The following is a 25,804-nucleotide window of genomic DNA, read 5'->3' as shown; positions in this document are numbered from 1 at the left end:
AGCCCGTGCGCCACAACTACTGAGCCTGAACTCTAGAGCCCACAAGCCACAACTACTGAAGCCTCTGTGCCTAGACCCCGTGCCTCGCAACAAGAAACCACCACAACGAGAAGCCCGAGGACCCCAACGAAGAGTAGCCCGCGCTTGCCGCAACTAGAGAAAGCCCGCACACAGCAACAAAGACCCAACGCAGCCAAAAATAAATAAGTTTAAAAAAAGAAAAACAGCTACTGGAATGTTACTGGGCTCTAATTGATACCAAACAATTGATTGTAGGTCACACAATTATATTGAGACCCCAAGTGCCCATTATGTAATGGATTTTAAGCTCACCAAAGACCCACAGAATTGGGCAAGCCCAAGAGTCTACTATAGTCAAATGGAAATGGTATATACAAGACTAGGCCAAACCAGGCCCACAGGTTGCCGCTGTTTTACATGCAAGGATTTCCGAAATTCCAGTTGAAGGTCTTGAGCAAGAAGCTATGATTAGGGCTTCCCTGGTGGCGTAGTGGTTACGAATCCGCCTGCCAATGCAGGGGACACAGGTTCGATCCCTGGTCCAGGAAGATCCCACATGCTTTGGAGCAACTAAGCCCGTGAGCCACAACTACTGAGCCTGTGCTCTATAGTCTGCGAGCCACAACTACTGAAGCCCATGCGCCGCCCGCACTCCTAGAGCCCGAGCTCTGCAAAAAAAGAAGCCACTGCAATGAGAAGCCCACGCACCGCAATGAAGAGTAGCCCCCACTCACCACAACTAGAGAAAGCCCACGCGCAGCAATGAGGATCCAACACAGCCAAAAATAATAAATTAATTAAATTTTAAAAAAGAAGATATGATTAAACCCGAGTTAACGGAGTCACCTGTAAAATGGGGAAAGCCCCTTTGACTCTTCAACTGAGAAAGAAAAGAAACATGCCTGGTTTACAGATGGCTCAGCACAATATATAGGATCTGTTCGTTACTGGAAAGCAGTAGCCTACAATCCAGTCACAACTAAACTGTGAACACTTCAGAGGGAAAAAGCAGTCCATTTGCTGAACTATATGCAGTATATCAAGTTTTGAAAAAGAAAACTTAACAGAATGTCCTATTTATACTGATTCCTGGTCTGCGGCCAATGGATTAGCAACTTGGCTTCCAACGTGGGTTAAAAATAATTGGCAAATTCATTCAAAAGAGTTGTGGGGGAAAGAATTATGGGCGGATATTTAGGAAATTGTCCAGAAAACTAATGTTTCAGTTTTTCATGTAGATGCTCATAGTACTCCCATTCCACGGAATGATGGTATAATTCAATTACAGATGAACAAAATCAGATCCAGACGGTGGAAGTCAACCCACACTCTAGTGAATTCAAAGGTTTGGAACTTTGGGCACACGAAAAATGTGGCCATCTGGGAGAAAGTGCTACATACAGGTGGGCTCAGGATCAAAGTATTTCCTTGACTATGGATCTCATTAAGTCTGTTATTTTACAATGTCCAATCTGCCAACATGTTAAACATAGGAGTTTGCCACAACTAATAAAAAGACAATTGGCACGTGGCAAATTGCCTGGGCAGATATGGCAAATTGATTACACTGGCCCATTAATCTGTGATAAAGGCTGCCAATATGTGTGCACTGCAGTGGACACCTATTCTGGATACTTGGTGACCATTCCATGTGGAAAAGCCAATCAAACTAACACTATTAAAACATTAGAAATAATTAATTTGTACTATGGTGTTCCACTCCAAATACAAAGTGATAATGGGTAACATTTCAAAGGTAAGCTTAAAGAAGAATTTGCCCAGGAACATAATACACAATAGATTTTTCATATTCCATATTATCCTCAAGCTGCTAGTTTAACTGAAAGAATGAATGGATTGCTAAAGGAACAAGTGATTAAATTGGGACAGGGTTCTTATAAAAATTGGAGGACTAACTTAAATACTGCCTTAAATATTTTGAACAATCGTCCAGTTGGGTTTAATGAGAATGACTATACCAAACCTACAAATTCATAGGATGGATTTCCATCCAGAGATAATTGAATATTGGGAAATTTTACCTAGAGCATTAGCTCCTTTTCTAGCCTCTCCTGAGGCAGCAGGCCTCCATTTGCATTCTACGACTGAGCAGAGGCTTACTAAGAGAATGATTTGTGCTATATCAATTGGCATTGGTATGAAAATGCCCCCTGGACATTTTGGGCTAATTAAGGAACGCTCTAGCTTAGCCCTTAGGGGCATCTCTGTCCAAGGAGGAGTGACTGACCCTGAACTATTAAGGAGAAATTAAAGTGATTTTACAAAATGAAGGTAATGATGATTTATTTATTAATAAACACGACAGGGTTGCTCAACTACTTATTCTTCCTTGTCTAATTGGAAAATCAAGAAAGGAGAACCCCCTACTTTGTTAACTGTCTGGGGAGATGGAGGATTTAGATCCACAACAGAGCACAATTCAATTGGAGCTAAAGGTGAAGCCAATAGTCCTCCTATACCTGCTGATGTAATTGTGCAGGGAAAGGATGACACTGTGTTGGTGATGATCCCTGGACAAGAAAAATGAAAATATGTGCCATTAACCCATTGTTATTCTCATGAATAGACTTTTTGGAAGCTTGACTGTAATGTGGATCGTCACCCATGTCTTAACCCCAGGATATCTGCTACGGTTGAGAAAGGATAAAGAAGGAAAACGTTGGGGAATCTTCCACTGGGAAAACATGAGCCACACCCGAACTCAAGATAACTTCACCTGCCCTGCAAACAAGGCCATCCTTTTCTAATTATGACTTTCTATCGCTGTCAATTTCATGTGTTGCCTATTGTTTTTGGAAATGAATATTGGTTGCCTCATTTTGCTGGAAATTACTTAGATTTTAATAATCACACCCACTTATTGACAGACTGTGAAAAGACTATTCAAGGGGGCTTCCCTGGTGGCGCAGTGGTTGAGATTCCGCCTGTGGATGCAGGGGACATGGGTTCGTGACCCGGTCTGGGAGGATCCCACGTGCAGCGAAGCGGCTGGGCCCATGAGCCGTGGCCGCTGGGCCTGTGCTCCGCAACGGGAGAGGCCGCAGCAATGAGAGGCCCACGTACCACCAAAAAAAAAAAAAGGACTATTCAAGGATTGCTTTGTGGCCAGACTTCACACATCTGGGAACCTTGTTTATTAGAGAATTCCATAGAATTCCATTAACTACTGTGAATTGACTATATTTCCTCAATCCTATAGTATGTTTTTTGACTTTGCTCCCCAATTTGTATGTATTGTAACTGATGATATTAACACAACTTCTAATTATCAGCTAGGAAACCCTTCTTCAGGATGTCTAGCACATATAGATCACTTATATTGGAAAGGGACAACTTATTTCTTTTCCTCCATACACACACAATTGTTGTGGACTCAAATGCTAATTCCTACTTTACCTGTTCCTAATATTAGCCTACCACTTGAACCTTTGAAAAAGGTATTACTGTAAACAGCGTTACTACAGAAATTTATAGGTAAACATAACCGTACTTTGTTCGAACACTATCGTTACTACTATTGCAGCTAACAAATTAATAGATGTGGGCGTTAACGTACAAAAGCATACTTCTCATACTTGGTGGAACTTTTTCTTTACTCAATCCCCCAAGGCTCAACAATAGTTCTCTGCATTATTTAACCCACTGCTTATATTTTTGATTATATTACTCTTACTCACTGTTTGTAACTGCTACTTATCTTACCGTATTCAAAAAACTGCTCGTGTTATATTGCCTTATTCTTATGTTCTTCAGCCTAAACAATCCTAGAGGCCAAATCTTGGGAAAACTAGTAAAGTAGTCTTGTTCAGGCTTCAGAGGCAGAAGTAGGCCTCTGACTGGCTTGTGACCCTGCCTGGACTGTGTGCCTGCTTGCACACCTAACAATTGTTACCAACAAGTAGCACTTATGTTAAGAAAGGGAGTGGGTCTTGGAATTTCTTGAGCCCTGGGCACCTGGCCAGTCCCCCAGGGTCTGGAAAATCTTGTGACTCAAGCGGTGAAACCAACAGCATTGTTACAGTTAAATCAGGGCTGCATTTTTGCACACAAACCGAAATCACAGTTTGCGGTCTGGGATTATAAATGGAAGCCCCCGGAGTTGCAATCTGAAGTCTCACCTGTGAGGTGGACACACCGCCCAGGACCCTTCACCACTGCGACTCCAGATTGCTGTTACTTGGGACTTCCCAGCTGCTGTTTGAATCTGGATATAGGTGTTGGCCCAATGTGGTGATGTATACTCTGTTATGTCTCTCGAATACTTTTATTCACCCCCTCTAATGACTGTATATAGAACTTAAGTTAAATAATCTTTTATTAAAAAATTAATTAAATCTGTTCAGTTGTGTGAGACGAGTGGTTATTTTGCCAGTGAATCCAACGAACCTTGAAACCAAAAGCACGCTTTCGGCAAAACACATGTGAAGTAAAAACTAATAGCACAGAAGATGGAAAAAAGACAGTCCTTCAAGAATAGTTGGAGATGTCAAAATCCCACATTCAGAAATGGACAGAACAATATCAAAAACAGATGGAATACCAATAAGGAAATAGAGGATGTGAACAACACTGTAAACCAATTAGACGTAACAGATATATATGGATATTCAACCCAATAACAGAAAAATAAACCTTCTTTTCAAGTGCACATGAACATTCTTCAGGAAAGATCATATGTAGGCCAGAAGACAAGTCTTAATACATTTTATAAGACTGAAATAATACAAAGTATCTTTTTCAATCACAACAGAAACTAAAAATCAATAAAAAGAAAACTGGAAAATTTACAAATATGTGGAAATTAAATAACATACAACCTTAAACAACCAATGGATTCAAGAAATCACAAAGGAAGTTCCTGCCAGAGCAATTAAGAAAAAGAAATATAAGGCATCCAAATTGGAAAGAAAGAGTAAAAACTATCTGTTTGCAAATAACATGGTCTTATATATAGAAAACCCTAAAATTACATACATACACACAAAACCACTGTTAGAGCTAGTAAATGAATTTGGCAAATTTGCAGCATACAAAATCAACACACAAAAAAGAGTTGCATTTCTATACACTAGCAAAGAACAATCTGAAAAGGAAATTTAAGAAAACAATTCCATTTACAATAGTATCAAAGATAATAAATATACTGAGATATGAATTTAACCAAGGAGGTGAAAGACTTGTATTCTGAAAACTATAACATATTGTTGAAAGAAATTAAAGAAGTAATAAATGGAAAGACAGCCCATTTGATAAACTGGAACTTTTACTACTGTTAAATGACAAAGACTACCCAAAGAGATCTACAGGCTGACTGAAATCCGTAACAAAATCCCAATGGCAGTTTTTATAGAGAAAGAAAACCCATCCAGAAGTTCATACAGAATCTCTAGGGACTCTAACAGCCAAAATTCTTGAAGAACAAAGTTGGAGGAATCACATTTCTTGATTACAAAGCTTACTGCAAAGCTACAATAATCTAGACAGTATGGTACTAGCTCACAGACAAATATATAGACCAATGCAAGAGAATAGGAAGTCCAGAAATAAACCCTTAAATATACGGTCAAATGATTTTTGATGAGGGTGCCAACACCACTCAATGGGGAAAGGGCAATTTTTTCTTTTCTTTCTTTTTTTAAAATATTTATTTGGCTGTGCTCTTAGTTGTGGCAGGTGGGATCTTCACTGCAGCATGTGGGATCTTTAGTTGCAGCATGCGGTATTTTGAGTTGTGGCATGTGGGATCTAGTTTCCTGACCAGGGATTGAACCCAGGGCCCCTGCATTGACAGCATGGAGTCTTAGCCACTGAACCACCAGGAAAGTCTCGACAATCTTTTCAATAAATGGTACTGGGAAAACAAAACAGCCACATGCAAAAGAGTGAAGTTAGACCATTACTTCACATTATATACAAAAATCAACAAAATGGATCAAAGACCTAAACTTACGAGTTAAAACTATAAAACTCTTAGAAGAAAACATGGGTGGGGGGAACTTCATGACCTTGGATTTGATAATGATTTCTTGAATATCACAACAACAGCATAAGCAAGAAAACAAAAAAATGGGTAAACTGGACTTCATCAAAATTTAAAACTTCTGTGCATCAAAGACACTATCAAGAGAATGCAAAGACAACCCACAGAATGGGAGAAAATATCTGCAATCCCACGTCTGTCTGATAAGGGATTAATATCCAGAATACAAAGAGAACTCCTACAACTGAACAACAACAAAAATAAATGACCCAATTAAAAACTGATCAAATGACTTCACTAGACATTTCTCCAAAGAACATATACAAATGCCAATAAGCAAATGAAAAGATGCCCAATATCATCATTAGTGAAATGCAAGTCAAAGCCCCAATAAGCTACCACTTCACACCCACTAGAATGGCTATTATCAAAAAAGCAGAAACAAAAGTTGGTGAGGATGCAGAGAAATTGGAACCCTGTGCACTGCTGGTAGGATTGTAAAATGGTGAAGTCACTGTGAAAGACAATATGGTGGTTCCTCAAAAAATTAAACAGAGAATGTCCATATGATCCAGCAATTCTACTCCTAGGTATTCCACTCCTATCCCAAAGAACTGAAAGCAGGGATTCAAACAGATATTTATACACTAGTGTGCATTATTCACAATAGCCAAGAAGTGAATACAACCCATATCCATCAACAGATGAATGCATAGATAAGATGTGGTATATACATACAATGGAACATTATTGTCATAAAAAGGAATGCAATTCTGATACATGCTATAACATGGATGAACCCTGAAAACATTATGCTAAGTAAACAAGCCAGGTACCAAAGGAAAAGAATTATATGACTCGACATATGAAATATCTAGAATAGGCAAGTTCACAGAGATAGAAGTGGATTAGAGGCTGCAAGGGGGTCGGGGGCGGGGAGAATGGGGTGCTACTATATAATGGGTACAGAGCTTCTATGTGAGATGATGAAAAAAGTTCTTGAAATAGACAGTGTTAATGGTTACACAACATTATGAATGTACTTAATGCCACTGTGTTATACATTTTAAAACAGTTCACATGGTAACTTTTATGTTATATATATTTTACTACAATTAAAAAAACCAATTCATTTACCAGTATGGAGTTTCCTCTAAAAAAATAAAAACAGTAAAAAAAACTAAAAACAGAGCTACCATACGACCCAGCAATCTCACTGCTGGGCATACACCCTGAGAAAAACATAATTCAAAAAGAGTCATGTACCACAATTTTCATTCCAGCTCTATTATTTACAAAAGCCAGGACTTGGAAGCAACATAAGTGTCCATCGACAGATGAATGGATAAAGATGTGGCACATATATACAATGGAATATTACTCAGCCATAAAAAGAAACGAAATTGAGTTATGTGTAGTGAGATGGATGGACCTAGAGTCTGTCATACAGAGTGAACTAATCAGAAAGAGAAAAACAAATATCGTATGCTAACACATATATATGGAATCTTAAAAAAAAATGGTCATGAAGAACCTAGAGGCAAGACAGGAATAAAGATGCAGACCTACTAGAGAATGGACTTGAGGACACAGGGAGGGGGAAGGGTAAGCTGGGACAAAGTGAGAGAGTGGTAGTGTATATATGGACATATATACACTACCAAATGTAGAACAGATAGCTAGTAAGAAGCAGTCACATAGCACAGGGAGATCAGCTCAGTTCTTTGTAACCAGCTAGAAGGGTGGGACAGGGGGTGGGAGGGAGGGAGACACAAGAGGGAAGAGATATGGGGATATATGTATATGTATAACTGATTCACTTTGTTATAAAGCAGTATAACTGATTCACTTTGTTATAAAGCAGAAACTAACACACCACTGTAAAGCAATTATACTCCAATAAAAATGTTTTTTTAAAAAAATGTTTAAATAAATAAAAATAAAAACAGAACTACCATATGATGCAGCAATACTGCTCTCGGGGATATATTTGGAAAAAATTAAAACACTAATTTGAAAAAATATATGCACCCCCACGTTCAGAGCAGCACTAGCTACAATAGCCAAGATATGGCAGCAACCCAAGTGCCCATCAACAGATAAATGGATAAAGAAGATGTAGTATATGTATGTGTGTGTGTATATACATATGTGTGTGTACATATATACATATACACACACACAAATGGAATATTACATAGTCATAAAAGGGGAGAAATTCTGCCATTTGCAGGAAAGTGGATGGACATAGAGAATATTATGCTTAGTGAAATAACCGAGAGAAAGACAAATACTGTATATCACTTATATGTGGAATCCAAAAAATAAAACAAATGAATGCATACACAAAATAGAAAGAGACTCAGAGATACAGAAAACAAACTAGTAGTTACCAAAGGAGAGACAGAAGGGAGGAGGGGCAAATAAGGGGTATGGGATTAACACATACAACTATTATGTATAAAATAGATAAGCAAGAAGGATATACTGTATAGAACAGTGAGTTCTTGCCATTATCCTGTTACAATTTTTAATGGAGTATAATCTGTAAAAATACTGAATCACTATGCTGTACACCTGAAACTAACATAATATTGTAAATCAACAGTACTTCAATTAAAAAATAATAATATTGACAAAAAAAGAATTCATTTACAATAGCATTAAGAGAACATTAAATATCTTGGAATAAATTTAACGAAATATGTGAAAGACCTCAACATTGAAAACAATCAAACAATGCAGAGAGAAATTAAAGTCATAAATAAATGGAGATCTATATAATGTATATGGATTAGAAGACTCAATATTGTTAAGTTGCCAATTCTCTCCAAATGAATCTATAGATTCAATGAAATCCCAACCACAATATCAGTTTTCACAGAAATTGACAAATTAATTCTAAAGTGTATATGGAAATACAAAGAACCTAAAATATCCAAATCAATCTTGATAAAGAATAAAGTTTAACAACTTACACTACCTGACTTCAAGACTCACTATAAAGCTACAGCGGTGGGGTACTGGCATATAGACAAATAAACAGATTAATGGAACAAAACAGAGACCCCAGAAATAGGCCCATACCTATACAGTCAGTTAATTTTTGACAAAAATACTAAAGCAAACTAAGGAGCAGAGAAAGTTCTGGTGATTTTAAACTACATCAAATTTTTCAACATTCCTTCCCCCAAAAGGCAGAGCCCTCCTCTCGCCTCTCCTTGAGTATGGGATGGACTTAATGACTTCATTCTAATAAACAGAATATGGCAGAAGTGACAGTATGTGCCTAGATAAGAAGCTTCTTCCTTACTGTCTTGGATCATTCACTCTGGAGGACATAACTGCATACCAGGAGGGTACTCAGCCCACATATCAAGGAACTGAGGACTCCTACCAAAAGCCAAGTAAGTCATCTTGGAAACAGATCCTCCAGCCCCAGGCAAACCTCTATCACTGGCAGCCCCAGAAGACATCCTAACAGCAACTTCATGAGAGACTATGAGCCAGAATCACCCCGCTATGCCCCTCTTCAATTTCTGACCCTCAGAGACTGAAGTAATAAATGTTTGCTGTTTTAAACTGCTAAATTTTGGAGTAATTGAATAGGTAACAAATACACAAGTCTTTTCAGCAAATGGTGCTGGTACTGGGACAAGATATCCATACTGGTGGAGGGTGGGAAGGGAGTTTGAACCTCAACCTCAATCTTACACAATACACAAAAATTAATTCAAGGAGGATCAAAGACCTGAATGTAAAAGCTAAAACTGTAAAACTTCTAGGTGAAAACACAGGCGAAATCTCCTGCACTTAAGAGATAGGCAAGGGCACAGAAAGCAATACCCATAAAAGAAAATACTGATAAATCAGACTTCAACAAAACTGAAAACTTCTAATCTTCGAAATATACTTACAAGAAATAAACAGGGGCTTCCCTGGTGGCGCAGTGGTTGAAGGTCCGCCTGCCGATGCAGGGGACACGGGTTCGTGCCCCGGTCCGGGAAGATCGCACATGCCATGGAGCGGCTGGGCCCGTGAGCCATGGCCGCTGAGCCTGCGTGTCCGGAGCCTGTGCTCCGTAACGGGAGAGGCCACAACAGTGAGCGGTCCGCGTAGCACAAAAAAAAAAAAAAAAAAAAATAGAAAAAAAAGAAAGAAATAGGCAAGCCACCGTGGACTGACAGAAAATTTTCACAAACATATATCTGACTGGTATTCAGAATATAAAGAGCTCCTAAAACACAATAATAGACGGAAGTTAACAGTTCCATTTTTTTTAATGGGCTGAAAATTTGAACAAGTATCGTACTTCACAAAGGAAATATACAAATGACCATTAAGTAGAGACACCAGTGCTCAACATCATTAGTAATCAGGTAACTGCAAGTTAAAACCACAATGAGATATCACAATACTGTCACAAAAATGGCTAAAATTCAAAACACTGACAACACGCTAAATGTTGCTGAGGACGTGCAACAATCACAACTCATACATTCTTGGTCGGAATGTAAAATGGTACAACCATTTTGAAAAAGGTGTTAATATTTCCTATAAAACAAGACATACATCTACCCTATGATCCAGCAATTCATTTCCCATCAAGAGAAATGAATGTATATGTTCCCCAAAACCACTTGAACAAAAATGTTCACAGAAGCTTTATTCATAAGTCAAGCCCTGGAAGCAGACCAGATGTCCATCAACAGGGGAATAGATCAACAAACTGGAATGTTCATGCAATGAAATACTTCACAGCAATAAAAAAGAATGAACCAATGATACAGGCAATAGCATGGATAAATCCCTAAACAGTATACTGCATGAAAGAAGCCCTACACAAGAGTACACAGGGTATTATTCCACATATGAAATTTTAGAACAGGCCTAACTAATATATGATGAAAAAAGTCAGAGAAGTTGTCTCTGGCTAGAAAAGAACAGTGGTTTAATCACTTATATTAAAACAAATTGAAAACATAAGGTGGCAGCAACAAGAGAATTCTGTTAAGAAAATACTTATCATATTATTAATAACTTGGGACTTCCCTGGTGATCCAGTGGGTCAGACTCCTAATGCAGGGGGCCTGGGTTTGATCCCTGGTTGGGGAACTATATCCCTTATGCATGCTGCAACTAAGAGTTCGCATGCTGCAACTAAGAAGCCTGCATGCCACAAATAAGAGTCTGCCTGTTGCAACTAAGAATCCCATGTGCCACAACTAAAGATCCCAGGTGCCACAACGAAGACCCAGTGCAGCCAAAACCCGGTACAGCCAATATTTACTTATTTATTAAATAAATAAATAAATATTTTTTTAAAAAATTAATAACTTGTTATATAGTGCTGACAAACAGCAGTTTACCAGTTATCAATATATTACCTCTTTGCTCCAAACCCAAACATCATGGCCTACTCTGCAAAAATGGAGCTGAACCCATTAAATATTTTCCTTTGCCAACTGATGTTAAACTTTATCAGTAGAGGACACTGGAGAGACTCTGCAAAAAGAGGCTTCTCTACATGGTTCCAGTATGTTCCTATCACCAGGCCCCTGCCAGCCAGTCAGCTACCCACACTGTCCAGTCACTGATGGGTGCCTGACACCTGCAATGCATAGTGGTCAGCAGCACGCAGTGCCCAGTACCTTCCCCTGACACCTCACTTAAGCAGTTTTGTGGCAGAGAGGTTCCAGCAAGACACCCCTCCACAAATGGCTTTCTCTGACATCCAAGAGGGTAGATTTCCAGCAAGTTCTGGAGGATAGATTTCCAACATGTTCTGTCAGTGTGACACCACAATGACTTTCTCTGCCATCCAGTTAGTCATGGCCACCCTCTCCTTCAACAAGATATGGATTTCAGTCCCAGAAGGGTATCTTCCTTAAGCACTCTGTATCAGGCCTACAGGTAGTAGCTATTCCTACATATGCTACTCCTATATTATTTAGAGTTCACTCTACTTTTTACTAGCCAACCCATCAGTACTCCAATCTCCTGTTACCTGTTCAAATTTCTGTGTGGTTTCTGAATGGACCATGAAAGTTGTTTCAATGAGTTGAAAAGGCTAAGTAGCATAGACCTAAAATGAGAAATTTTATTACCTACATAAAATCCACATGCTTCTGCTTTATTCACAATCTACGAATGAAAAGTAATACAACACTGTATAAACAGTCAAGTTAACATGTTTAAGGGCCTAAGGAGCCCTACCTGGTACACTCTGCTTCATGAAGTTACTCAAGCTTAATATTCAGCTCCCTGAAGCTAAAGGCAGCATTTTCTTCGGAGACACTGATGAAATATATAACACAACCACATATTTTATAATACATCTTCCAAAATATGGAAGAAACTTCTTAGCATTCATTTTACTTTCTATGCTAAAAAAATTTTATTTTTCATGCAGAATATCGAAAACCAAAACAGCCTAGGCATGCCCTGTGCTTGCCTGAAAAATCTAGTGTTCTACTTGGCCCTGACCCACACAATATCCTCCAGTTGAGCAGTCTTTATAAGTTTCAGAACACTTTCCACCAAATCAAGTTTGTGTCTAAGTCGCAATTATAAAGTCTCCAAATCAGTCATGAACCGTTAAAATAATATCTGCAAAAAACCTTTTTAAAGTATATAATCAAATATATGCTGAGTACCCACAATGAATGAGACCCTTTAGAATACTGTAGTAATAAGACAAACACAGTTCCTGCCCTCAGAAAACTGAAAGTGAGGATGGAGAGCAGGTAGAGAGGAGAGGCAAATAAGCAATTTTAAAAGAGTACGATAGGGACTTCCCTGGTGGTCCAGTGGTTAAGAATCCGCCTTCCAATGCAGGGGATGCAGGTTCGATCCCTGCTCAGAAAACCAAGATCTCCCATGCCGCGGGGCAACTAAGCCCATGCACTGCAACTACTGAGCCCGCGTGCCACAACTAGAGAGCCCACACACCACAACGAAAGATCCCGCATGCCGCAACTAAGACCCAACACAGCCAAATACATAAATTTTAAAAAATAAAATTAGAAAAATAAAACAAGCTATAGGTTAACCACTTGACAAGCTTCCCCTTTATCTGATCAACACCATAAGATAAAGAGATAGGTATTTTCAATCCAATATTACAAGCAAAGTAGTAGAGAAATCAGCTGACTTGTCTAAGTAAGGCTCCACAACGAATAATTGAAATACCAGCATTCACCTTCCTCACCTGGTTCCAAGAAGAGCTCCAAGATGGATCTTTTCAATTTAGTCTGGGGAGGCAGGCACCACTCCGTACAGGATTGAGTGAGATTAGTACTCTAGGCAGTAAGTACACAGGGAGGTTCATTTGCTCAGAAAGTTTACTGCATTGGGTTTCCCTGGTGGCGCAGAGGTTAAGAATCCACCTGCCAATGCAGCGGACACAGGTTCGATCCCTGGTCTGGGAAGATCCCACGTGCCATGCCGCGGAGCAACTAAGCCCATGTGCCACAACTACTGAGCCTGCACTCTAGAGCCTGCGAGCCACAACTACTGAGCCCGTGTGCCACAACTACTGAAGTCCACGCGCCTAGAGCCTGTGCTCCACAACAAGAAAAGCCACCGCAATGAGAAGCCCATGCACTGCAACGAAGAGTAGCCCCTGCTCACCGCAACTAGAGAAAGCTCCCGTGAAGCAACGAAGACCCAACACAGCCAAAAATAATAAATAAATAAATTTATTTAAAAATTAAAAAAAAAAAGTTTACTGCCTTAACAAAATGATGTGGGGACCCCAAACCTTTCAGACACTAGAGACAACACTCCTGTGCCTTTTTCACACTACAGGGAAGCAAGGCCACAGAATGTGAGGAAGAGAAACTAAATAGTCGGGACACCAAAAGTTTCAGAACCAGGCTTGCCCTTAAGAATATCATATATTCTCTCTACAACTTCAGACATCACCTAGAAACTGAATACAACATTGCCAAACTCCCCACACTCTAAAATAATGTCTAAGACTCTGAAACCATCCCACATGAAGAAAGCATGGTATCTGGAAACCTTCACATTATAGCTCCAATGTTTGGGTGATAATATAATCTTGGAGGGTTTCAAATCTCCCAGGAAATACTCTGAGTGCTGACAACCAGCATCAATGTCCACGGTCAGGAGAAAACTTTGAGAAGAGCGGTTGAAATCGTATCCTTAGGCAATATGTAAGAGAAAAAAACACAACATCTAAATCCAGTAGCAGTTGCTATTTGTACAAATCTAATTTATAAGCCAACTCAAAAGAAATGAGGTCTCCCACTTTCCCCCACTCTCTATCCTGGCAGAGGAGAAACCACATTGGCATCACCAGTTCAGCTACCAAGACACTATAGTTCAGATGCAAGACCTCTGTGGGGCTCCATTAACAACATCTGTTAAGACAAAATTTGAATTTTGGGGCGGCAGGGGGAGCCATGTTGGGTCTTCATTGCTCCACACGGACTTTCTCTAGTTGCGGCAAGTGGGGGCTACTCTTCGTTGCAGTGCGCAGGCTTCTCATCGCAGTGGCTTCTCTTGTTGCAGAGCACGGGCTCTAGGAGAGAGGGCTTCAGTAGCTGCAGAACGTGGGCTCAGCAGTTGCGGAGCATGGACTCTAGGCGCTCAGGCTTCAGTAGTTGCGGTGCGTGGGCTCAGTAGTTGCGGCATGTGCGTTCTAGAGCGCAGGCTCCATAGTTGTGGCGAACGGGCTAAGCTGCACTGCGGCATGTGAGATCTTCCCAGACCAGGGACCAAACCCATGTCCCCTGCATTGGCAGGTGGATTCTTAACCACTGTGCCACCAGGGAAGTCCAAAATTTGAATTTTTTAATAGGGAAAACTGAAGTAATAATACATAAAAATTAAAAAAATGACTTGGAAAGAAAGTACAGCCAAGCAACGCTGTCAGTGTACCAAAGCCACTCACATAGTCTTCAGCAGACCCAGCAGTCAGACTGGATACAGGGAGCAAAGGGTACAGTTATCAAAAGGCTCCAAGATGAGCCAAAAGGAGAAACAAAGTCTCCTGCATAGCTTTTAGGGCTTATCAGTCAAATGAAGAATATCAGAACCAATTATCTGAACTTTTTTCTAACAAAGGATTTTATCTTCATCTCAGGTTGTACGAGGACTAGAAAATTGACCTGCTTTGTTCAGGGGGTATGACCCTAACTACAGTCTTATACTTGAAAAGATAAAATCCTTAAAGGAAAGTTGGTTTTGATTTGCTTTCATCACCTTCAGATAAGGATTTTTTACCCTCAATAAGTTTTACAAACAGCTCCAAGATCCTTCGCCCTCCCACAGGGCCAGTACTTCATTAAGGACCACATACAGCAATAAGCTTTGCTCACAGCACAGATTATAGTTTCCCAAGTAAAATGCTTACCTACCTAAAGCCCAATTTCCCAGGTATCAGGCCAGGGTGCACAGCTGTTGAGGAGGAAAGGAAAAGTTGTCCACATTTAAAAGATGAGGAAACTAGGGACTTCCCTGGTGGTCCAGTGGTAAAGAGTACACCTTCCAATGTGGGGGACGCACGTTCAACCCCTGGTTGGGCAACTAAGCCTGCGTGCCACAACGATTGAGCTCGCGCACCTCAACGAGAGGGAAAACCTGCACGCCACTAGAGAGAAGCTTGCGTGCCTCAACTCAAGAGAAACCCGGGCAGACGCACACCGTAACGAAAAGATCCCGCGTGCCTCAACAAAGATTCCGTATGCCGCAGCAAAGAACCGATGCGGCCAAAAAAAAATAAGGAAAATAAATAAATTAAATAAATAAATATTTTTTAAAAACTGATATGTCATTTTAAAAAATAAAAGATGAGGACACTAAAGCACACAGAAGATAATCAGATGAAAGCTAAAGTAGAAAAAGGAAAGCTTTATTTGGCCCACTTTATAATAGGTTATGAATCTAAACATTTGTCTAAGCTCACAACAAATATGAAATGCATGTTATTCTTCTTTGAAAAGAGCAAGCCAGGGAATTCCCTGGCCATCCAGTGGTTAGGACTCCATGCTTTCACTGCCGAGGGTCCGGGTTCGATCCCTCGTTGGGGAACTAAGATCCCACAAGTCACACAACACGGTCAAGGGGTGGGGGGGGAAACAAGCATATTTCACTCAAGAAAAACACAAACATCAAGATCTATTTTGTATAAAAAGCAAATTATATAGTAGCTTTACTCATAATTGTCAAAACTTAGAAGTAACCAAGATGTCCTTCAACTGGTGAACAGATATATAAATGGTGGTACACCCACACAACGGATTATTCAGCACTAAAAAGAAATGAGCTATCAAAGCTCTGTAAAGACATGGAGAAATCTTAAATGTACATTACTAAGTAAAAGAAGCCAATCTAAAAAGGCTATATACTGTATGACTCCAACTACATGACATTTTAGAAAAGGAACAGTAAAAAGATTAGTGGGACTTCCCTGGTAGTCTCTATGCTCCCAATGCAGGGGGCCCAGGTTCCATCCCTGGTCAGGGAATTAGATCCCGCATGCCGCATCTAAGAGTTCACATGCCGCAATGAAGATCCCACGTGCAACAATTAAGACCCAGCACAGCCAAATAAATAAATAAAATATTTTTTAAAAAAAGATTAGTGATTGCCAGAGGCTGGGAGAGAGGAAGGGATGAAGAACAGAGATTTTTTTTAGGACAGTGGAACTATTCTGTATGATACTATAATGGTAGATATATGTCCTTATACATTTATAAAAACCCACAGAAGGTACATAAACTACAGACTTTGAGTGATAATGATGTATCAATGTATCAATGTTCATCAACTGTAACAAATGTACCACTCTGGTGTGGAATGTTGATATGTATGAGTGGGGCCAAGGGGTATATGGGAACTCTCCATTCAATTATGCTATGAACCTAAAACTGCTCTAAAAAATAAAATCTATTTTTTTATCTTTAAAAAAATTTTTTTTAATTTATTTATTCAAGTTTTGGCTGCATTGGGTCTTCATTGCTGTGCACAGGCTTTCTCTAGTTGAGGCAAGCAGGTGCTACTCTTGGTTGCAGTGCACAGGCTTCTCATTGAGGTGGCTTATCTTGTTGCAGAGCACGGGCTCTAGGCGCATGGGCTTCAGTAGTTGTGGCAGGAGGGCTCAGTAGTTGTGGCTCGCGGGCTCCAGAGTGCAGGCTCAGTAGTTGTGGCACATGGGCTTAGTTGCTCTGCGGCATGTGGGATCTTTCTGGACCAGGAATCAAACCCGTGTCCACTGCACTGGCAGGTGGATTCTTAACCACTGTGCCACCAGGAAAGTCCCAAAATCTATTTTTTTTAAAGCCAATTTTTTTGTTTTGTTTTTGCTCTCTTATTTTGTTTTTTTGGGCCACGCTGTGCGGCATGAGGGATCTTAGTTCCCCAACCAGTGATCGAACTCATGCCCCCTGCAGTAAAAGCACAGAGTCTTAACCACTGGACTGCTAGGGAAGTCCCGCAAAAGCCAAATTATTCAAATGTTCTAATTTTTTATCTGGGTGGTTGTTAGGTATATACAGGTGTAAAATATCATCAAATTTTGTGTACTTTATACATATTTTATACTTCAATAAGAGTTACTTTAAAAGAAAACAAAAATTTAACAGGGAAATCCAATAATATGAAGGGCAAAAAAAAAATGTGTACTTAAACGAACACTGAGGCAGAGCCTATTTATCATGACAAGGCATGGGCACTGTCTGAGCACTGATACTCCGTGGCTGTGTGGCCTAAACATTATTCTCACTTCATTTCGTCAAATGTAAAGTGAATGTACTATGACTTGCCTCATAGGTCTATTAAAAAAGAAATTACTGGGCTTCCCTGGTGGCACAGTGGTTGACAGTCCACCTGCCGATGCAGGGGACATGGGTTTGTGACCTGGTCCGGGAGGATCCCACATGCCACAGAGCGGCTGGGCCTGTGAGCCATGGCCGCTGAGCCTGCGCGTCCAGAGCCTGTGCTCCGCAACAGGAGAGGCCCCAACAGTGAGAGGCCTGCATACAGCAAAAAAGAAAAGAAAAAAAAAGAAATTACTTCTCTTATCCACTTATTCAAAAGAAAAACATGAAGACCAGGGGATAAAGATTCCAATCAAGCAACAGGAATACTACCTATTAGTTCTCTCTCCCAACAAACTATAAAAAATACAGTAAACTGGGGACTTCCCTGGTGGTGTAGTGGTTAAGACTCCACGCTCTCAATGCAGGGGGCCCGGGTTCGATCCCTGGTCAGAGCACTAGATCCCACATGCATGCTGCAACTAAGAGTTTGCATGCCACAACTAAGGAGCCCATGAGCCGCAGCTAAGTAGCACACGTGCTGCAACTAAAACCCGGTGCTACCAAATTAAAAAAAAAAGCAGTAAGCTGAAAATAAAATAGACACTTCAAATTTTTAACAAAATGCCCTCTTAAAGAAGCATCATTTAAAGAGTAATTTTCTCACTTCAACCAACTCCCACATGAACATTTCATTCATCTTAAATACCGACCTTATCTTCTATCCAGAAAATATCATTTTAGCAACTCCACAAAAATCCAATTTATCTTTTAAGGGATTTGAGAAGCTTTAAAAAAGGATGCTGATAATCAAGTTCCTGACTATAAAGAAACTAGTCACTGAACACTAGCACAAGTCAATGGTGAAACAGAATGCAATATACCAAACAGAGCTATGAATATGCAGTGTGGAAATGACTTTAATGGGATGGGGGATTTAAGGGATGAATACTTATCACCAAAAGCACTGCTTGCTGCTCCCAGAAATTAAAATCTAGAACACTTAGCTAAGACCCTCTGGTTGGTGATGGTTTTCAAATACCACACATGGAAGATCAACAGACAAGGAAGCCTCAAGCTTTAGAAAAAAGGTGCATGTGAATTAAAATTAATTCATATGTAACTTTTTTTTCTTAGGTAGCAAAATACCTGTCACATGACCAACGGTCTAAACAGGCAGTGCCAACTGTGGTAACTGGGCGTGGATACTTACAAAGGCACAAATCACCAAGGCCAGGCTCCACAGAGAGATGAAGGATAAATTTTGTGAACCCTGTGGATGACCAAGAAGCCTCCTAGCCCGCGTCAATTAACAGAAACCCAGAAACATGACAAGTAACTGAAGTTCTAAAGCAAAGAGACCCCCCTCAATCTAGAAGCTTGTGTTTACATGCAATAGTTCCTGATTATTTCAACTTCCCACTTCAATGGAATATCCATTAGTTTTTGACTCGGTATGGGTACATCTGGAAATCCGGCAAAAAAAAAGAAAATGAAGCTTAGAGCTGAGAACTACAAGGGAGGAATAATAACCAAACTGGGCCCGGAGTCCAAAGAACTGTTCAATTTTTTCCGAAACAGTGTCCCTGAATGAAATGTATCTAACACATGTATTTTCTTTATAAGGTGCTTCACAGCCTTCTTGTGCTTAGGAAAATTAGACAGCGCTCCAGCACTATACTTGGGAGGCATTTTAATCAGCAAAGTTACCAATAAAAAACACAATATGAAAAATCATGACACTAAAGAAACCATGGAAAGGACACCTATTTACCATACAAGTATCCCCCACTTTTCGAAAATTCACTTTACACCACTTTGCTTTTATGAAAGACCTACATTAGTACCTGCTTTCACTAACCAACAGAAATCCAAAGAGCATTTTCACTTTTATGAAAAGGCAGAAAGTAAAAACAGCATTCGGTATTTGTTTTGCAGGGAGTCATTACAGAAGCAGCGTGTACCCAGAACAGCAAGAGTGGCACTGCCAACCTCCTTCCCCGGAAACTACACTCAGCATCAAGCTGCTACAGCTCTGAACTGTATCTGTGAGCATCTGTGCTTTATCTTGATTTAAACTGTGCATCCGTTAGCAAGATGTGTACTAAGGTAATCGCTTCTTCACTTTACACCGTTTGGCTCATGAAAGGTTTCATAGGAGCACTCTACTTCCATCTGAAAGCACTCTACTTTCACTGTAAATCAAGGTAAATATGTATTACAGCTGAAACAAGACGGCAGCGTGTCACCTGGTTCCACCTCAGCTGGGAATGTACACCAGTCAATTCAAATTTTTCACCATTTCTGGTCTGCAAAGGGTTTTCTCTGATCACTGGAGTGGCTCAAATTTTAATTCATCACCAAACTTTAAAATCAGGAAATTTCACATGAAAATCCAGATTTCTGGTTTTCCTTTAAAAAAACAAAAACAAAAATCACAAGATCTGGTAACACAACTGGCTAAAACTCAGAAACAGTGACCCTTTCAATAGGGCCTGTGGTTGCTAGTTCACCGAAGTCCCCACCACTCACCACTGCCCTTACACCCTGCTTCCCTAATTTACTGCCAGCTAGCCCGATGTAAATGCATTGTTTACCAACCCAGATGTTTATAACATACTGCTGACTGCAAAAGGGTACAAATCAGGATGTAATGCATAATCTTATCTTTGTAAAATTTATAAAACAGAAAAAAAGTCTGGTTGTACAATAAAACATTAACAGTAAAATTATGGATGGTCCTTTATTTTTATTTCTTCTTGTTACTCATATTATCTTTTTTAAACTAGTGAATATATATTACTTACATAAGTTATTTCCTATAACAGCTTCGAGATATAATTCACACACCATACAAGTCACCCATTTAAAGTGTACAATTCACAGGAATTCCCTGGCAGTACAGTGGTTAGGACTCCACGCTTCCACTGCAGGGGGCATGGGTTTGATCCCTGGTCAAGGAACTAAGATGCTGCATGCCACACGGCAAGGCCAAAAAAAATTTTTTTAATTAAAAAATAAAGTGTACAATTCAATGGTTTTTAGTATATAAAAGATATGTGCAAACATCACTACAATTTTCGAACATATTCATCACCTCTCCTCTCATCTACCCCCAAGCGCTAAGCCACCACTAATCTACCTCCTGTCTCTATAGATTTGCCTCTTCTGGACATGTGCTATAAATGAAATCATACAATATGTGATTTTCTGTGTCTGGCTTCTTCCACTTTGCATAATGTTTTCCAGGTTCATCCATGTTGAAGTATATAATAGTACTTCGCTCCTTTTCATTGCTAAATTATTTTACACTGTATGTATATACCGTATTTTATTTATCCATTATTGGTTGATAAACATTTGGGTCATTTCCCCCTTTGGTTATTATGAGTAATACTGCTATAAACATTCATACACAGGTTTTTGTGTGTACATATGTTTTCATTTTTCTTGGGTAGATAACTAGGAGTGGAATTGTTGGTAACTCTGCGTTAACAATTTAGAGAACTGCCAGACCATTTTCCAAAGCGACTGCATCATTCTCACCAGTTGAGTAAAAGGACTCTGATTTCTCCACATCCTCACCAACACTTGTCATTATCTAACTTTCTGATTATAGAGTAAGTTGTTTAGTTAGAAGTGTTCATTCAACCATAATACGCTCAGATTTTTATGGACTTCAAGGTGCTCTTATTCCCTGACATCAAAATTTAGACTTGAAAAGAGTCCAATTCTAGACCTGCTTCCCTAGCCTGTTCACCTTCTGGAAAATAAGGGGACAGGAATAAATGGGCTAAATCCCCACCCACAAATAAAACTTTTACAGAAATGATCAGATTTTCTAAGCACTCAACAAAATAAAGTCTCTAACAGGGATCCAGCACTGAAGTGAACATATGTTCCCATCAAAACTCATTTGCAATGCCTCTTACATAAACCCAGCTTCAAACCATAATAGCATCAAACATAAATGAGAGTCTCAATCTATCACCTTTTGTAAAAGAACCAAAATGTCTTGGGTTTTTGCACTCAGAATTCATTGCTCAAATCCTGCTGTAGTATAGGAAGAGAAGTGAAATATGATTTAAAATCGGGGCGAAAGCACAGATCCACTGGCACATACAAAATGCCTCTCTGCTCCAAGCCAGAGACAGAGTGCACTGTGCAGCCTTTCCCCAGCTCTACCCATCACTGCTCCTTATAGTCTCAGGGCAGCACTGGGAGGAGGACAAGCAGCAAATACTACTGATGTGCTTACAGAAGCCCAAGGTGGCAGTGAGAAGACCCAACCAAGAAGAGACTCTAAGAATCTCAATGCTATGCTCACCCAATACATGTTTTCCAAGAGTCAAAAGTGGCATCTTAGCCAGGAAGCGGGTTGAGCCACGTAGCCCCTTCTGAGATGCAGAATTGCTTTCTGTTCTTAGGCTTCAGTCATGCACCTGAGCAAGTTCTGCTGCCTCTTGCAGAATGAGGATGGGCCTCCATAAGGTGCTAGAGTGCAAGCACTCCAGGCAGGGTAGGAGGTGGAGATACATGGCCAAATTCTCATTTCTACTTGCCCATTCCCTCTATTTCCCTATTTAATTAGAGGGTGTTCTAACTCAGACAAATTTAGCACATTTTTGTAAACATTTAGTCCTTATCTACTACATGCAGGTACAAGAAGACACAGAAACACAATCTCTATAGGAAAGGGGTTAGGTCTAATCAGAGAAAACAATTATTCTCAAGAGTATACACTGTTTTTTGTTTGCTTGTTTGTTTTTTTAATAAGGGCAATGATACTACTGCAGTTCAGAGGGAGTGGAGTATTCCCAAGAACTGGAATGTTTTGGGAGTGTTTCATAAAGGAGGTAGGAGGGACGTAAGCTGGACTCTGGAGAAAAGAGAAGTGACATTGAAGGCAAAGAGGGGCAAAAGCCAATGGATTAGCTGGTAAAAGGATCTGTGTAAGTAAATATCATGTATTGAATGTTTACCAAACCATTTGGTTAGTGGGGTTAGGACAAACCCCGAAGAGGTGGGTTGGGGCCAGCTGGGCAGCAGCACCTTAAATGCCACATTAGGACATCAGATCTCATCCCATGAGTCAGTCTGCAGCAGTTTGATTTTGGTGTAGGATCTCCATAGTTGTGAATTATGTCTGTTGTTCATAATAGTTAAAAGTGTTGACATTTACAGGTGAATTATGTAAATACAAAGTTAAAGTAGATGGAAGGGCCACTATTCTAACATCCCTACTCATCTGCACTTAAAAATGCCCAGCACAGAAGTACTCCTATTAACTATCTCTGAGTAATAACATACACTGAATCAAGCAAACATCATCTAATACTCATAAGTATTCATGAGGCAGTAAAAGCATTAAACAAAGGCAATAAAGTTCTTGGATATTCTATAATTTCCTTGGGGCAGCAGTTCTAACATAGGGTTAGACCACAAATGGACCTTAATGGACCCCCTGACCTCCCTAAAATTGCATGCCAAAGTTAGTGTAGTGAAGTTGACTGAGTGGATCTGTCTCTTTCTATATCTCAAAGAGGTCAGATACCCAAAATAGGCTAAGAGCCTAACTTAGGGTTGTTTTAATAGAAAACAGCAAGAATCTGGGGACTTCCCTGGCGGTCCAGTAGTTAAGACTTCGCCTCCCAATGCAGGGGGTGAGGGTTCGATCCCAGGTTGGGGAGCTAAGATCCCAAATGCCTCACAGCCAAAAAACCAAAACAGAAAACAGAAGCAGTATTGTAACAAATTCAATAAAGACTTTAAAAATGGTCCACATAAAAAAAAAAAATCTTTAAAAAAAAGAAAAGAAAACAGCGAGAATTTAACCCTGTGGCCGCCTTAACTTTCTAAAGGAAGTGTTAATCAGAGGGGGGGTTGGGGGGAAGTTAAGACTGAGGCCATTTTGAGAAGTTACTAATATTTTCATATCTCCCTCCTTTCTTGTAAAGAACTGCCCACGGAACTAGTCTCACCAAAATCAAAACTCATTCAACATTCAAAAAATGGCCCAAGGGAGGTTAATGAAATTATCTAAAAACTACTCACTCAACTTCTCTCTCTTCTCACAAGCAAGGGAAACAGAACAGGCCACCAGCTGCCTCTGGTTTCAGCATCTTCTCCAAAAAGATCTCCTGACCAAACAGCTAGTTTCCTTCAAAATTACACATTCTGAGGTGACAAGATCCTGACACAAACCCACAAAGTACTGTTGCTTGACTTCTTAGTCGTCTCAGGCAGGCTTGCTGTAAGACCATATACAGAAGCCTATGCTGAGAAGCCAAAGGACCACAGGGAAAAAGAAATGTGTTTTGGAGCACTCAGAACTCTTCCTAGACCTGCACACCTTGCCCAGCGTCTCTAACCCTCCTACCCTCACAAGAAGCGGGGGCTGGCGGTCTGTTTTCATTGCGCAGATACATTTACTCTATTAAGAGTTAATTTGGGGCTTCCCTGGTGGCGCAGTGGTTGAGAATCCGCCTGCCGATGCAGGGGACACGGGTTCGTGCTCCGGTCCGGGAAGATCCCACATGCCGTGGAGCGGCTGGGCCCGTGACCCATGGCCACTAAGCCTGTGCATTCGGAGCCTGTGCTCCACAACGAGAGAGGCCACAACAGTGAGAGGCCAGCGTACCACAAATAAATAAATAAATAAAATAAAAGTTAATTTGGCATTCACGAGAGAAAAGTTTCATTTCATTCTTTTTCTGATTCTAACAATCATTCTTTTTCTGATTCTAACAAACTCCCACATTTCTTTTGTCTCCTGATTACACTTGCCAGATTATCTCTTTAGGAGATAAAATCAATCAGCTCACCACCATAATATTCACTTTCTCCCAGAGCCAAAAGAGCCTTACCACAACTCCAAAGAGTGGTGGTACAGAACCAAAGAAATTATGTCCCAAAATAAAAATTGGGCATCATGGACATTTAACCAGACCCTTCAGGAAGAAGCAAACGGTGAGCTCCAAGAAGCACAGAAGGCTGGCGCTGGGCAGAGGGCCTTCGCCCTGTCAGAATCACAGGGCCATCACACTGGCCTGCCTGGTTCGCGGGGGCTTTCGACTGTTTCGTCTAGTCTTAGTCTCAAGAAGTCTGAAAGTCAGTCACAGGAGCGACATCTAAGAAAATGGTACGTGTATTTCTCACCTGGGAACAACACAAGACCCCGGAGAGCATCAAGCTGGCACTGCACACGTTTCAGCGCTGCGGGTCAGCGGAGCCCAGGGCTGTAGTCACAGAAACTAGTTTCCCGCTACACCTCGGGAGCGGGGCTCTCGGACCTCCACCCCGAGGCCGTCCTCCGACCTCGGCACCAGCATCTAGGAGGCTCCACGGGCGGCCCGTCAGGACGATCGAGCGATGCTCAGCCGCTACCCCTTCCCTGCGCGCGCCAGCTCCAACCCCGCGCCCACCGCCGCCCGCCCCGCGGCGTCAGGCCGGTCTTTCGGCCCGGCTCCTGTCACTCACCGGCCGGCCCGGGCAGCGGGCGCCCACGGCTCCCCACGGGAGCTGGGCCCCCCGGGCCTCCAGGTTTCGACCCGCCCCCCTGGCAGGCAGCGCAGGCGGCTGAGCCCCGCAGCAGCGGCCCCACACCGGCCGCTCGGAGAACCTCCCGGCGATGCCCACTAGGTACGGATCAACAACAAGATGGCGGCCAGCCGAGGGGGCGGGGGCCGGGCGTCATAGTAACCTGGACGGCAAAGAACCCGCCCCCGGCTCAGAACATCCCCAATCAACAACCTCTTTGCCCGACGCCCAGGGGAGTGCCTCCCGCTGACAGGTCTGCCATCCTGTCAGTCAGACCCTGCCTCTCGCGGCCCGTGCCGAACGCCTCAGCACGTGACTGTGACGGCAAGGGTTGGCGCATGCGCGCCGTTCCGGGAGTTGCTGGCGGCAGAGCTTTCACTGGCTACTTCGAGTCTGTAGCGCCCTTGGCATCTCTGCGTGCGCGGACCCCGTGCGCAGCCGGCAGCGTCTTCTCCCA

The 25,804-nt window shown here is 41.2% G+C and overlaps 1 protein-coding gene across 2 annotated transcripts in view; it reads right to left on the bottom strand.

Annotated features, from left to right (window-relative positions):
* IP6K1 (inositol hexakisphosphate kinase 1) overlaps positions 1-25,476 on the bottom strand; it is a 78,765-nt gene extending 53,289 nt beyond the window's left edge. Inside the window, exon 1 of one of the 2 annotated variants that reach the window (XM_059076836.2) lies at positions 25,288-25,476. The gene's annotated coding sequence lies outside the window, so the exon portion shown is untranslated. The remainder of the gene's footprint in view (positions 1-25,287) is intronic. The other variant, XM_067044212.1, reaches the window with a different exon arrangement.
* Between the last annotated feature and the right edge of the window lie 328 nt (positions 25,477-25,804).

The sequence above is a fragment of the Kogia breviceps genome, chromosome 10 (genome assembly GCF_026419965.1).
Source record: "Kogia breviceps isolate mKogBre1 chromosome 10, mKogBre1 haplotype 1, whole genome shotgun sequence".
In the NCBI taxonomy this organism is placed as follows: Eukaryota; Metazoa; Chordata; class Mammalia; order Artiodactyla; family Physeteridae; genus Kogia; species Kogia breviceps.
The sequence above is the reverse complement of the archived record's forward strand: the minus strand, read 5'-3'. Positions and strand labels throughout refer to the sequence as shown.